Genomic DNA, 15,258 nt, shown 5'->3' on the forward strand with positions numbered 1-15,258 from the left:
CCAAAAACACGCAAAGAGGAATAGAGAGGAGCATGCTCATACAATTTTTCCAAAGGTGACAAACCTAAATTGTGTGAGGTTGGAATTCTATTAATCACGTAAGAAGCGATAAGGATTGCTTCCCTCCCAAAAGATACTAGGAACACTTGCAAATAATAAAAATAAACGAGCTGTTTCAATAAGATACATATATTTTCGTTCAGCCACACCATTCTGTTTAGGAGTATCTGTACAAGAGGTTTGATGAATAATACCATCATAAGCAAGTAATTGTGAAAAATGATTCGAAGTGTATTCACCCCCCAAATCACAATGGAAAAACTTTATGACACTAGAATGTTGAGTTTTCACAAGAGCTCTGAAGTTGTTGAAAATGGTAGAATAATCAAACCTGTGTTGCATAAGATAGACCCAAGTGTAATGAGTGCAATCATCAATAAATGAAACATAATACCTTGACCTCCCCCCCCCCCCTTGTAGGAATAAGAGAGGGTCCCCACACATCAGAATGGATAAGATCAAATAGAGCAGAAAAAAAGAAAGACTTTTAGAAAATGGTAAGGTAGAAAATTTGACCAGTTTACAACCACTACAATCAGAAATATCAAAACTTTTTAAAACTCATAATACTCCTATAGAAGCTAAAAACTACAAACGAGATGCTGAAACGTGATCTAAACGAGAGCGCCACAAATAAAAATCAGAAGATGAACAATTCAGATGAAAAGATGATAAATCCACACTTGAAGTTACAACTTCTAGTACTTTGAGTTGATCTAAAACATAGAGTTCTCATTGCCTACGACCTATCCTAATCAACCTCTGAGATTGCAGGTCCTAAATATAACAATTGGATGAAAAAAGAGACTAAGTATCCAGACTCACATAATTGACCAACAGAAATAATATTTAAAGTAAGACTCGGAATATAATAAACATCAGTAAGAGATAAATAAGATGTAACAATTGAACCGACACCTACTAATGACATAGAAGCACCATCAGGAGTCATAATAGATATAGATGAACGGGGAGAAAAAGAAACAAAAGATGATAAATTAGATGACATATGATGGGAGGCACTAGAGTCCAAAATTCATAAACATGAAGATATACTTGAAATACCAGATTGATCCGGTGGTAAGGACGGGGGATCACAGCGGGAGGTCAACGACACATGGAGGTCAATGGTCAAGAGGGTCAATCCCAAGGTCATGCCGAGCGGCCAGCAGTCGTGCCGAGCGGAGTGGCGGGCCGACCGGACATCTGGCCAAGGGTCTCCCGGACCGGACGAAAGACAGCCCGACCAGGGGTCGGGTTTCCGATGCTCAAGGTAAAAGAGTATAGGGGACGGGCGGACAGGCCGCTCGGCCGAGCCACAGGACGATAGGTCGCAATTCCATCCAAGAACAAGAGCAGGGCTGCCTCGCCCGGACCAAGGTATGCGCATTCCCGGAGGCCATGAGCGCCGAGCGGCTAGTCCGCTTAACCCGGGAACAGGCAAGTGGCGCAAGGGGACAAAAGGGACAGCGGGTAACATCATCCTCGAGACACCTGCCGCCGGCCGCCGACCAGAGTATCGTATGGTGGAAGTTTCCACTGTCACGTCAGAGATATGCTCAGACGATTGCGGAATGGCGTCAGACATACTTTTCTGACACAACCCTACTGAGGTATATTTAGGGAAGCGTGCACGCATCGAGAAGCGTGCCCGCATCTCCCCGGGGTCCTATATAAGGACCCCCAGACTTCGACAAAGGTATGCAATTCTCATCATTGTAGCCACAGTAACATTGCCTTGTTCTCCTTCTTCTTCGCTGCCTGACTTGAGCGTCGGAGGGTCATCGCCGGGAAACCCCTCCCGGCTTGGCTTCTTTGTAGGTCTGTCGGAGATCCACATCGCCAGTCGAAGACAGCGGAGAGCACCACGTCCCCAGCGTCCATCGACTCAGCGCTCAGACAGGATCAAATTGGCGCCGTCTGTGGAAACGCACCTGAATCCGAGCAAAGATGGTGGAAGAAGCTGGACGCCAACTCACGGTGACACTCTCTTCCGAAGAACTAGACGCGCTCATCCAAGCGCGGGCGTCAAGATAGTCAAGCAACAGCAAAAGGCTCAAGCCGATCGGATAGCGCAACAGGCAACGTCGGCATCAGGAGGTCGGGCAGCACTACACGACCGGCCGTAGCAGCTCTCAATATGGGGCTAGAACAAAGGTCCGATCGGCACTCAGGTGGAAGCTCCGCCCGCGCCGATACCGTTCCATCGGGCCTTATTCCAAACGCCGTCAGAAGTCGCGCAAGCCAACCTCGACCAGGGCTCTTCGTCGGACGAGGCGCCCATCCGTGACGCAAGGAAGGGTAAAGCACCCCGGACAGATTCATCCGCCGAGCGGATCAACCGAAAATTCTCCGAGACCATCCTACATGACCCACTACCGAGGCATTACGCGCCCCCGACGATCGGGGAATACAATGGGACCACTGACTAGGACGACCATCTGGTTAAGTTCGACAACACCGCCACATTACATCAATATACGGATGGGGTGAAGTGCCGAGTGTTCCTCACCACCCTTTCTGGGTCGGCGCAACGGTGGTTCCGGAGGCTGCCAGATGGATCAATAACAAGCTTCAAAGAGTTCCGCACGACCTTTCTCCACCACTTCGCAAGCAGCAGACATTATCAGAAAACCAGCGTCAGTCTATTCACCATCAAGCAAGGATCGAGGGAGTCGCTCTGAGCTTACATCCAACGCTTCAACAAGATGGCCATGGACTTCCCGACGGTTTCCTCGGAAACTATGATGAACGCGTTCACACAGGGGGCTTGTGGACGGTGAGTTCTTCCGATCGCTTATCCGAAAGTCGCCTCGCAGCTACGACCACATGCTGAACAAAGCCAAAGAGTACATCAATGTGGAGGAAGCTCAGATGGTAAGGAAAAAAGAAATACCCTCCGAGCCACCATCCTCAGCCGAGCGGAAGCCACCCACTACTCACCAACCACCGAGAGGACCATGGGTAGAAGCAGCTCGTCCTCATCAGCACACAAGGTCGCACGTCGTCCAACAGGTGGCAGCCGATCGGCCCAAGCCCAAGGGGAAGGTATGAATTCCCATGTTTTGCTCGCTCCATCAGTCAGCAACTCACAACACCCGCAACTGTCGGAGCCTCCCCCCAATCGCTCATCCTACACCGAGGAGCTATCACCATCGATCACCTTCGCCGAATCAACGACGTCAACACCAAAGTCCCACCCGACGTCAACACCAAAGACCCCGACAATCCGCTCGGGAGGAGGAGAATAGAGGCAATGCATCGAGGGGTGAAATCAACATCATCGCTGGAGGGCCGACCGGAGGCGACTCCAACAGGGCACGAAAAGCGCATGCAAGGCAGCTCACGATCCATGCAGTTGGCTGCAGTCAGGAGCGGGCGAATGGGCCCGAGATCAGCTTTGGGCCTAGGGACCTCGAGGGAGTCGAAGTCCCGCATGATGACGCCCTCATCATCCGAGCGGTAATATCTAACTACACTATTCATCGCATCTTTATTGATACAGGCAGCTCGGTCAACATAATCTTCCGAAAGGCCTTCGACCAATTGCAAATCGACTGAGCCGAGTTGCTGCCGATGACAACCCCCTCTATGGATTCACCGGTAACGAAGTTTTGCCAGTCGAACAGGTCCGGCTAGCTATCTCGCTGGGGGAGGAGCACTCAGAAGAACGCGGACCGCCAACTTCATCGTGGTCGACGCTCCCTCCGCGTACAATGTTATCCTGGGGCGACCGGCTCTCAACGAGTTCCAAGCGGTCGTCTCCACCTTCTGCCAGAAGATCAAGTTCCCGCTGGAAGATCAAGTTGGGGAGGTCTGAGGAGATCAGCTTGCCGCTCGGCGATGCTATGTAGAGATGGTCCGAGCCGAGGCTAAATCCGCTTGGAAAGTGCCACGAGTCGAGGTAAACACTATAACCGAAAAGCCACCTTCTCTAGTTTATGAAGAAAAGGAGGAGGTACAGATCCACCCTGCCCGACCGGAGGCCACGACTTTCATAGCATCCGACCTGGAAGCAAGCCAGAAAGAGAAGCTAGTTAGATGCCTCCAGAAAAATTGCGACGTTTTTGCTTGGTCTACCCACGAGTTGCCAGGAGTCTCGCCGAGCATAGCGCAGCACGAGCTTCACATCCGACCGGATGCTCGGCCGGTAAAGCAAAGGAACAGGGACTTCAGTGCTGAACAAAATATCATCATCCGAGCGGAGGTGGAGAAGCTCTTGAAGGCCGACCACATAAGGGAAGTACAGTTCCCGAGCTGACTCGCAAACGTGGTGCTGGTCTCCAAATCAAGCAACAAATGGAGGGTTTGCATTGACTTCCGGGATCTGAACAAGGCCTGCCCGAAGGATTTCTACCCTCTGCCCCAGATCGATCAACTAGTAGACTCCACAACTGGGTGCGAACTGATATGCATGTTGGATGCTTATCAGGGCTACCATCAAGTGCCGCTCGCTCGAGGAGACCAAGAAAAGGTCAGTTTCGTCACCGCAGACAGCACTTACTGTTACAACGTAATGCCATTCAGGCTGAAGAACGCAAGAGTTACCTACCAGCGGCTGATGGACAAGGTATTCCGGGAGCAAATCGGGCGCAACTTGGAAGTATACGTAGATGATATACTTATCAAATCCTTCTGAGCGGCGGACCTTTATGCAGACTTGGAGGAAACTTTCCAGACACTGAGGAGATACAGGGTCAAGCTGAACCCCCAGAAGTGCTTGTTCGGAGCAAAAGGTGGGTGTTTCTTGGGCTATATTGTGACCGAGCGGGGCATAAAGGAGAATCCCAGCAAGGTGAAGCATTGCAAGATATGCCGCCTCCCAGAAATCTTTGAGAAGTACAACACCTCACCGGTCGGATAACGGCGCTATCATGATTCATCTCCCGAACGGCCGACCGAAGCCTCCCTTTCTTCAAAATTCTGCGCAAAGCTACCAAGTTTCAATGGGACGAGGAATGCGATCGGGCGTTCGAGGAGCTGAAGACTTATCTCAATTCTTTGCACGTGCTGGCCAAACCGGCTGTAGGAGAGCCGCTCCGTATTTACTTGTCTTCGACAGAGCATGCTGTGGGCTCGGCATTAGTGAGGCCGAACAGCGAAGAGCATCCCATATACTTCTTAAGTCACATTCTAAAGGATGCTGAATCTCGCTACACTAGTCTCGAGAAATTGGCTTTTGCCTTGATCCTCGCAGCGCGGAGATTGCACCCTTATTTCTTGGCGCATATAATCATCGTGATGACGAACAGCCCGCTGGGAAGGGTGCTCCTGAATCCAGAAGCGTCCGGGCAGCTCATCAAGTGGACAACAGAGCTGAGTGAATTCGACATTCAGTATCAACCCCGCTCGGCGATTAAGGCGTAGTCCTTGGAAGATTTTGTGACCGAGGTGCAAAATCCTGAGCCCGAAGCTATGTGGAAAATATTTGTGGGTGGATCATCCACTCGGCTCGGAAGCGAAATTGGTATCCTGTTACTTTCCCCTCAAGAAGAGCGGATGCACCTGTCTGTCCGGCTGGACTACCGAGTAACCAATAATGAAGCAGAGTATGAGGCTCTCATAGCCGGCCTGCAGGCCGAGCGACACGTGGGAGCCAGCCGGGCGACGCTATTTTCAGACTCCCAGTTGGCTGCTCAGCAGCTCTCAGGGTCCTTCGAGATAAACAACGCGAGGCTCAGGCTCTACGTAGAGGCTTTTGAAAAGCTCAAGACCAACTTCGTTGAAGTTGTCATACAGAAGATCCCCCGAGCCGAGAACCAGTCTACGGACGAGCTAGCCAAGCTCGCTAGTTCGATATTGCCGGTCGTCATCCAACAACCAATCGAGCAAGTGTCCCTGGTGGCGCACATCGACCGGATGGAAGGCCTCACATTCCCGAGTGATTGGAGGACCTCCATAATAGAGTTTTTGCGATTGGAGGCCACGCCGTCCGATCGGGAGGAAGCCCAATTATTGAGGAGGAGAGCCGGCCGGTTTACGCTCATCGGGGATCAACTTTACAAGAAAGCATTCTCCCGACCGCTGCTAAAGTGCGTCAGCTCGGAGGACGCAGAGTACATTCTCCAAGAGGTACACCAAGGATCTTGCGGAGGTCATCCGGGCGGCCGGTCTTTGGCTATGAAGATCCTGCTGGCTGGATACTTCTGGCCAACTCTACAGGAAGACGTCGCTCGGACCGTCGCTACCTGCCTTTCCTGTCAGAAGTTCCACAACTTCTCCCATAGGCCAACGGAGAAGATGAAGGCGTCTGCTGTGTCCTGCCCATTCGACCAGTGGGGTATAGATATAGTGGGACCTTTCCCTATGGCGACCAGGCAACGAAAGTTTTTATTGGCGGCGGTCGACTATTTCTCCAAGTGGGTCGAAGCTGAACCACTGGCCAAAATAACCGAGCGGATGGTCAAAAAGTTCATCTGGCAACATATAATCTGTCGGTTTGGCATCCCTCGTCAGCTCATTTCGGATAACGGGCGGCAATTCGTTGGTCAGGAGCTCGGAGAATGGTGCAAAGGATAAGGCATTCACTTCCGTGGCGTATCCTCAGAGCAACGGTCAAGCCGAAGTAGCCAATCGGGAGATCCTACGAATACTTCGGGTTCAGCTCGATCACATGGGAGGAAGCTGGGTGAACGAGCTGCCAGGCGTACTATTGGGTCATTCACACAACCCCAAAAGAGGGAACGGGGGTAATACCGTTCCACTTGGTGTACGGAGGCGAGGCGGTCGTCCCAGTCGAGGTCGGAGTGGAGTCCGATCGGATCCAAAGCTACGATGGGGAAAATGCCGAGAGAAGGCAGCTGGAGTTGGACCTGGTGGACGAAGCAAGAGCTAAAGCAGCCGTCTGGCTGATGGCGTACAGGCAGAGAATGAAGCAGAATTACAACAGGCGTGTAATTCCCAGAGCATTCCAAGTCGGTGATCTTGTATGGAAGAAGATGAAGCCGGTCGGTGATGTGAGCAAGATGGCAGCTCCCTGGGTGGGGCCCTTCAGAGTCGTCGAGAAACTCCGATCGGGTGCATACTACCTGGAAGATGAGGACGGACGGCGGCTAGATCGACCATGGAGCGCAAACCACCTCCAGCCGTACCGTGCTGGATAAAAGGTGCACCAGTATAATTCATTTCATGTACGTTCCATTCGTCTCTATCCTTTGGCTGCAGGATTGAAGATAAGAAAAATTGCGAAGAGTCTGAGCGTTATTCGTCGAACGACAACCTACATGAAGACCGTCGAGCGGCGACGTTAAATTCTAGAGTCGAACCGGTGACTATAAACCCCCCTGCTCGAAGACCGTCAAGCGACGACGTTAAACTCTAGAGTCGGACCGGCGACTATAAACCCCTCGGCTTGAAGACCATCGAGCGGCGACATTAAACTCTAGAGTCAGATCGACGACTATAAATCCCCCGGCTCGAAGACCGTCGAGCGGCGACGTTAAACTCTAGAGTCGGACCGGCGACTATAAACCCCCCCGGCTTGAAGACCGTCGAGCGGCGACGTTAAACTCTAGAGTCAGACCGGCGACTATAAACCCCCTAGCTCGAAAACCATCGAGCGGCGATGTTAAACTCTAGAGTCGGACCGGCGACTATAAACCCCGGCTTGAAGACTGTCGAGCGACGACGTTAAACCCTAGAGTCGAACCGGCAACTATAAACCCCCCGGCTTGAAGACTGTCGAGCGGCGACGTTAAACTCTAGAGTCGGATCGGCGACTATAAACCCTCCGGCTTGAAGACCGTCGAGCGGCGACGTTAAACTCTAGAGTCGGACCAATGACTATAAACCCTCTGGCTTGAAGATCGTCGAGTGACGACGTTAACCTCTAGAGTCGGACCGGCGACTATAAACTCTCCGACTTGAAGACCGTCGAGCGGTGACGTTAAACTCCAGAGTCAGACCGGCGACTATAAACCCCTCGAACGGGACAGCATCGCACAGACAGACTAAGGCCCAGCGTCTAGGGCCGATGATCAGCAAGCCTTGATCCTAAGGACAGGGAGAAAATAATAGCGTGCGCTTACCAGCGCCGATCAACGGAAAACTAACGAAAGTTCTATATGGAATGAAGATCGTTAGACTGAGCGGCGCAGTCGAGAAAGACACTTCTAACAAAAAACTAACGGAAGTTCCATATGGAATGAAGATCGTTAGACCAAGCGGCGCAGTCGAGAAAGACACTTCTAACAAAAAACTAACAGAAGTTCCATACAGAATGAAGGTCGTTTGACCGAGCGAGGAAGTTAAGAAATTACATGCGGAAAAAAGGTCGAGCGACCGGTCGGCACAGTTATAAGGAGCACTCAAACGAAAGGCTAATAGAGCAAAAGTTGGCATTCCCAAGTTACATTTAAAAGTTAGCAGACCGGGGGCAAAGTTACAGATGCAATTCATTAAAATTAAGGTTCAGCCGGTCGGGAGAATTACAGAATCGACTTCATTCAAGGTAGTTGAAAACTTGCTTCGGGATGGTGGTGAGAAGCGTCGCATGCTCCGTAGCAGGGATGACCACGGATTCGGGGAGCTGACCCTTGGACTTTAGATAGTCCGCCGTGGCAGTGATGGACAACTCGAAGGCGATGACTATCCGGTCGCAAACCTTCTCCACAAATTCCGCCGAGCGGATGTATTTTTGCCTCAAGGTGGCGACGCGGCTTGGCTCCGCTTCTTGGTACTCTTTGAAGGCAGCATGGGAAGCATCAAGAGCCTCCTGCAAGGCCTTCAAATCGTCCTTGAGTTTGGTCACCTCCTCTGAGCGGCCTTTCTGCTCTCCTTCTAGCAGCTCGGCCAGCTCTTTCACACACTGCTCCAGAGCTTGGCCTTCCACATTCTTTTTATCCAGATCAGCAATAGCAGTGTTCTTCCGAGTGGTGGCGAGCTCAATCTTGCGGTCATAAGTTTTGACCTGCTTGTCAAGCTGGTCCAGCATGTATGCCTGGTCGACCGTCTTCTTCCGCTCGGCCTCTAATAGGTCCTTGGTTTTTGCGAGCTCCTTCTGCAGCTCGGCATAAGAAGGGTCTCGAGAAGAAGACGGGCCGCCCGGACTCCTCAGTCTTTTCAGCTCCTCCTCCACCATTGCCAAGCGGTTGGCGACAGCAATGTTTTCCACCCATCTCTGATATACACAGGAATGTTAAAAGGCCGACCGGAAAGGCTACATAAAAGAGCAGAAATGAAGCTTACTCCTGTGGACTGCTGCATGTGACTGTCAGCTAGTTTGTCGAGCGGTATCATGGCCACACGGGGGCGGACGCCCACCCACATCTCAGCAAGGGGCCCCTTGATAGTGATCATATGTTCAGGAGTCATCAGCTGATCAGACTCGGCCATAAATGCCTCAGTGGGGAGGTGCAGGGTGGCCCTAATAGTGCGGCGCCGGCCCTGAGTCGTGTGAGCGGACGCCGAGGGATCGGAGGCCGGGCTGGACATGGTGGATAGAATGCCCAAGCGGCGAACTCGGCGGGGTACAGGAGGAAGAGAGCTGACCGGCACCGCTTCGAGGGGGTTCGTAGGCGGATCCAGTTGGGAGGGGGTCCGGTCGGAGGAGAGCGCCTCAACCGATGGCGCTTTGCCACGTTGAGAGGCGATGTCCATCCGCTCGGACGCTTGCACTGCGGAGGTGGCCGAACGGAGCGGCACCTCAACACGCCGTCTTTTCCTGTCGAGCGGGAGCTCATCCTCCGGATCGGAGTCTTCCTCCCGAACGGTCGGTTCTTTGCTGGAAGTTGCACCACCAGTTGCTTCTGCGGGCGAAGCCTGAGCGGCCGACTCTCCCGCATTTGTCTTGCTCTCACCCTCATGAGAGCCGACCGGAGTAATGCCTAACTGCTCCATTTCCTTGGCCGCTGCCGCCTCGAGCACGGCCGCTTTTTTCTTCAAAATCCCAAACAGCACAGACTCCATTACGATGTTCGCTGCAAGGAAATGAGAAGGAAATCAGTTAGAACTCAAGGCAAATGTACAAGTGAAATTCTTACCAAAGCTGCTCGGGAGCGGAATCCGGCTCGGACTCAAATCGAATATATACATCACTCCTTCAGGTAGGAGCTTGTTGATGTCGACCTTCAGACCGGCTAGCAGATTCACTGCTTGAAGATAGTCCGGTCGGGTCTTAAACTTCTTCAGCTCAGGGGAGGTGGGCGGTCTGATCTGCCATTTAGTATGGAAAGGGAGCCGCCCGGGAATACGAAGAAAGAAGAAGTTCTCTTTCCAATGTTTGTTGGAAGAGGGGAGTTTATCAAAAAAGACTAAGCCGGGCCAAGCTTGAAACAGATAAGTGCCCGGCTCGGACTGCTTGGGATAGTAGAAATAATAGAAGACTTCTGGGCGGAGGGGAATGTTGTGTATCTTAAATAATACCACAACTCCGCACAGAAGGCGAAAAGTGTTGGGAACCAACTGGGCGAGCGGAATGCCAAAGAAGTTGCAAATTTCAACGATGAAGGGGTGGAGAGGAAACTGCAAACCAGTTGTAAACTGTTCACAGAAAAAACAGATAGTACCGCGCGAAGGGTTGTGTGGCCGAGCGGAAGGAGAGGGTAAAATCAGTTTAAAATCAGAGGGGATGTCAAAGGCGTTTATCAGGCTCTCGGCGTCCCGCCGATCGAACCGCGACTCCATGGTAGTATACCATGGGCCGAGAGCGAGGTTCGCGGGCTGGGAAGAGCTAGTCATCGTCGGAACAGTGGAGGAGGCAAGGATCGGAAGAAAACGCAAAGGCTCAGAAAAGACGAACAGAACAGTAATCGAAAGGCGAGAATGCGGCAAGGAACGCAGAGAAAAAACGAGAACCGAAGAGAGAAAGGCAAAGAACCTTACAGAGAAGATGAGGATCGAAAGAAGTGGGCAAGAGGTCACCGGAGTGCTGAAGAACAAGATCACCAGAGCAAGGAGCGCAAGGAGAGGCTTCTGAGCACGCGAAGGAAAAGATGCGGCGGTGGAAGGCGGCGAAAGCCTTATAAGGGTGGACTCGATCCGCCCAAGCCGTCGGATACAGGTCACATAACCCAAGGCCCACATCCAACCGTCCATGTCAAACCGACGGACGTCGCATCGGGCGTAAGGCGGCGGTCGTACGATGATGTCGATAGTGCCACATGGCACTCGGTCACAGGAAGGCATTTAATGAGACCCATCACGAGGCAGAACCCGCGTGCTCAACTATAATGGTGAAGATTTGCATGCATTCCGAGAAAATCCCGAAGACATCATCACAGGCCAGTGGGGTAGCCCTCGGCAATTAGCCGACCGGCTCTATTCGACCCCATAGGGGTCGAGCGGAGGTACACTTTCGGGAGTGGCGGGTCGGCTGTCGCTTGGCCAAACTCATAGTCCAGTCAGTCGGACTTAGCGCCTCCTTCAACTAGACTTGAGAGGGAGGCATGTGATTCGATGGTAAGGACGGGGGATCACTCGTTGGGGGGAGGTCAACAACACGTGGAGGTCAATGGTCAAGAGGGTCAATCCCAAGGTCGTGCCGAGCGGCCAGCGGTCGTGCCGAGCGGAGTGGCGGTCCGACCGGACATCTGGCCAAGGGTCTCCCGGACCGGACGAAAGACAGCACGACCAGGGGTCGCGTTTCCGATGCTCAAGGTAAAAGAGTATAGGGGTCGGGCGGACAGGCCGCTCGGCCGAGCCACAGGACGATAGGGCACAATTCCATCCGAGCACAAGAGTAGGGCTGCCTCGCCTGGGCTGAGGTATGCGCATTCCCGGAGGTCATGAGCGCCGAGCGGCTAGTCCGCTCGGCCCGGGAACAGGCAAGTGGTGCAAGGGGACAAAAGGGACAGCGGGTAACATCATCCTCGAGACACCTACCGCCGGCCGCCGACCAGAGTATCGTACGGTGGAAGTTTCCACTGTCACGTCAGAGATATGCTCGGACGATTGCAGAATGGCGTCAGACATGCTTTTCTGATACAACCCTACAGAGGTATGTTTAGGGAAGCGTACACGCATCGAGAAGCGTGCCCGCATCTCCCCGGGGTCCTATATAAGGACCCCCAGACTTCGACAAAGGTATGCAATTCTCATCATTGTAGCCACAGTAACGTTGCCTTGTTCTCCTTCTTCTTCGCTGCCTGACTTGAGCGTCGGAGGGTCGTCGCCGGGAAACCCCTCCCGGCTCGACTTCTTTGCAGGTCCGCCGGAGATCCACATCACCAGTCGAAGACAACGGAGAGCACCACGTCCCCAGCGTCCATCGACTCAGCGCTCGGACAGGATCACAGACGATGACAAACATATATGAGAGGAAGCTGATATGGCAGAGGGTTGTGAAGAAAGGAACTATTAAAACTGCTCCAACATATACGGATCAGATTTCCATGAAGCATCTGCACGACCAACCATAATGACAGAATGAATATTGCTTAAAATAACCAAACTGTAAGGATGCACATCTGTACAATCCGTAAAAACTAGTGTTAGGATGATCTGTGGTCTCACAGAGAATTTGAGGTAGAAAAGGATGTCAAACGTAGAAATTGACAACACAGGGCGTCGGTGTCGAAATCAGTAGAAAAGGACGTCAATACCAAAATCGGTAACACAAGGCGTCGACATCGAAATTGACAGAAAAGAGCGCCGACGTCGAAATCAGCAGCATAGGACGTCGACGCCGAAATCGACAGAAAAGAGCATCGACGCTAAAATCGGCAAAAATTAAAAGAGCATCAGCGCCGAAATCGACAAGGCAAGCCGTTAGTGTCAAATCGGCAGGATAGGACATCGGCACCAAAATCAGCAGCAGCAAGAGGAGACTACAGTGGCAATAGTAAGTAATAACAGGGAGCGACAGAAAAAATTAGGTCAGAGAGAGAATCTTGTATGATACCATGTAGAAATTAAGAAAAAGGAAAAATTAGCTATATTATTGAATCCAAAATTGATGATAGGAAATACAAAATATAAGATCTTTATATAGTTTAGTTAAGAACCCCTAAACTCTAAATATAAAAAGGGAAAAGACCAAATTACCCTAAAAGCTATAAACAAATAAATATATATAATCTAACGCAATGTGGGTATCATGTAAAGAGAATGAATGGAGTTGAGATGGAATGGTGAGGAAAGATCACCACTGATGCCCCTTTTAAAATTGATGGAGTTGGCCATCATCGCCGATTTGTCGTGTTTCTTTGCGCTGCTGAGCGGAAGAGAAGGTGTAGAAATTAAGAAAAAGAAAAAACTAGTCATATTATCAAATTCAAAATTGATGATAGGAAATACAGAGTATAAGGTCTTTATATAGTTTAGTTAAGAAACCCCAAACTCAAAATATAAAAGGAAAAAAGATCAAATTACACTAAAAGCTATAAACAAATAAATATATATAATCTAACATTCCCCCTCAAACTCACGATGCAACAGCTAGAAACATTGAGAGTTTGTCAGATAAGAAACAAAAACGTGAAGCAGAATGTGACTTGGTAAACATATCAACAATCTGTAACTTTGAAGGAACAAAAGACAATATGATTGTGTCAATCTGAAGATGGTGACGAGTAATGTGACAATCAATTTCAATATATTTCGCCTGCTCATGAAAAACTGAATTATGTGTAATTTGAACAGCACTCTGATTATCACAATATAACGGAGTAGGTTGATGAAGAGAAATACTCATATTCGCAAGCAACCAACGCAACCAAACTATCTCACAAGTAGTTGAGGCCATGACATAATACTCAGCTTCTGTTGAAGATCTAGAAATAACATCTTACTTTTTAGTCTTCCAAGAAATGAGGGAATCACCAAGAAAAATGCAAAAGCTAGTGGTAGATTTACGATCCATAGGATCACCAGCCCAATCTGCATCAGAATATGCACGCAGTTTAAGAGATGAAGTAGAAGGAAATAAAATGTTTTGAAATTGAGTGCCCGAAGATATTTGTGAATACGAAGAACAACAACCCAATGAACTATAGTAGATGTTGCGATAAATTAACTAACGACATGAACAACATACGTAATATTTGGATGAATCATAGTGAGATAAACCAGGCTTCCAACAATAGTTCTGTACAAACTAGGATCCGACAAAGGTGAGCTATCAGATAGAGAATATCAAGTATACTCTCAATAGGAGTATCAACAACTCCATTATCAGTAAGACGAGCACGCTCAAACAGAACAGATATATTCTTTAATTGGGATAAAAGATAACCTTTCGAGGAATAAGTAACCTCAATACCCAGAAAGTAGCGTAGTATACCCAATTCTTTCATAGCAAAACAATGAGCTAACTCAGACTTCAGGGAAGCAATTCCATCAGAATCATCACTAGTAATAATCATGTCACCAACATATAATGATAAAATAATTCGACCTGCACTCATACATCTAACAAACAATACTAAATCATGATTACTAGGATGAAAACCAAGTGAAGTAATCATTGTAGAGAACTTCCCAAACCAAGCACGAGGTGCTTGTTTGAGACCATAAAGCATTTTAAGAAGCCTGCAAAATTCACCAGGTTGGTACGAAATACCAGGAGGAGGTGTCATATAAACTTCTTTATGAAGATCACCATTTAGAAATGCATTCTTGACATCCATATGAGATATTCTCCATCGACGAACAGAATTAACAACAATCAGAGTACGAGCAGTCATCATTTTTGTAATAGGAGCAAATGTTTCCTCATAATCCATACCATACTCATGAGAATAACCTTTAGCAATAATACGAGCTTTGTATCGCTCGATAGATCCATCAAATTTAGTTTTGATCTTATATACCCATCAAGAACCAATAGTGTGTTTTCCTGGTGGCAACGAAACTAAATCTCATGTATGAGTCTGATGCAAAGTAGTTAGTTCCTCAACCATAACACTCTATAAAAGTGGGTTACAAATAGCTTCTCTATAAGATACAGGCTCAGAAAGACAATGAATAGATGCAACAAAAGAAGTAAAAGAATCAGAATAACAAGAGTAAGCAAAATCTGGAAGTTTAGTAGACTTACGAACAAGAGTGGATTGATGTCGGTGGAGAGAAGGATCACCCGCAACCTCAGGAGATGATTGGATAGTGGCAGAAGGAGGAGCATGTGGAACGAATATCTCAGGAACCAAAGTATCAGATTCAATTGAGTTACCAGTAGGAGATGTGGATGAAACTTCCTCAGTGTCGATATTGAAAGGATCAATACAAAGTAGATCTGACTTTGTCATATCATGCGAACTAGCT

This window comes from Zingiber officinale, chromosome 1A (assembly GCF_018446385.1).
Source record: "Zingiber officinale cultivar Zhangliang chromosome 1A, Zo_v1.1, whole genome shotgun sequence".
In the NCBI taxonomy this organism is placed as follows: Eukaryota; Viridiplantae; Streptophyta; class Magnoliopsida; order Zingiberales; family Zingiberaceae; genus Zingiber; species Zingiber officinale.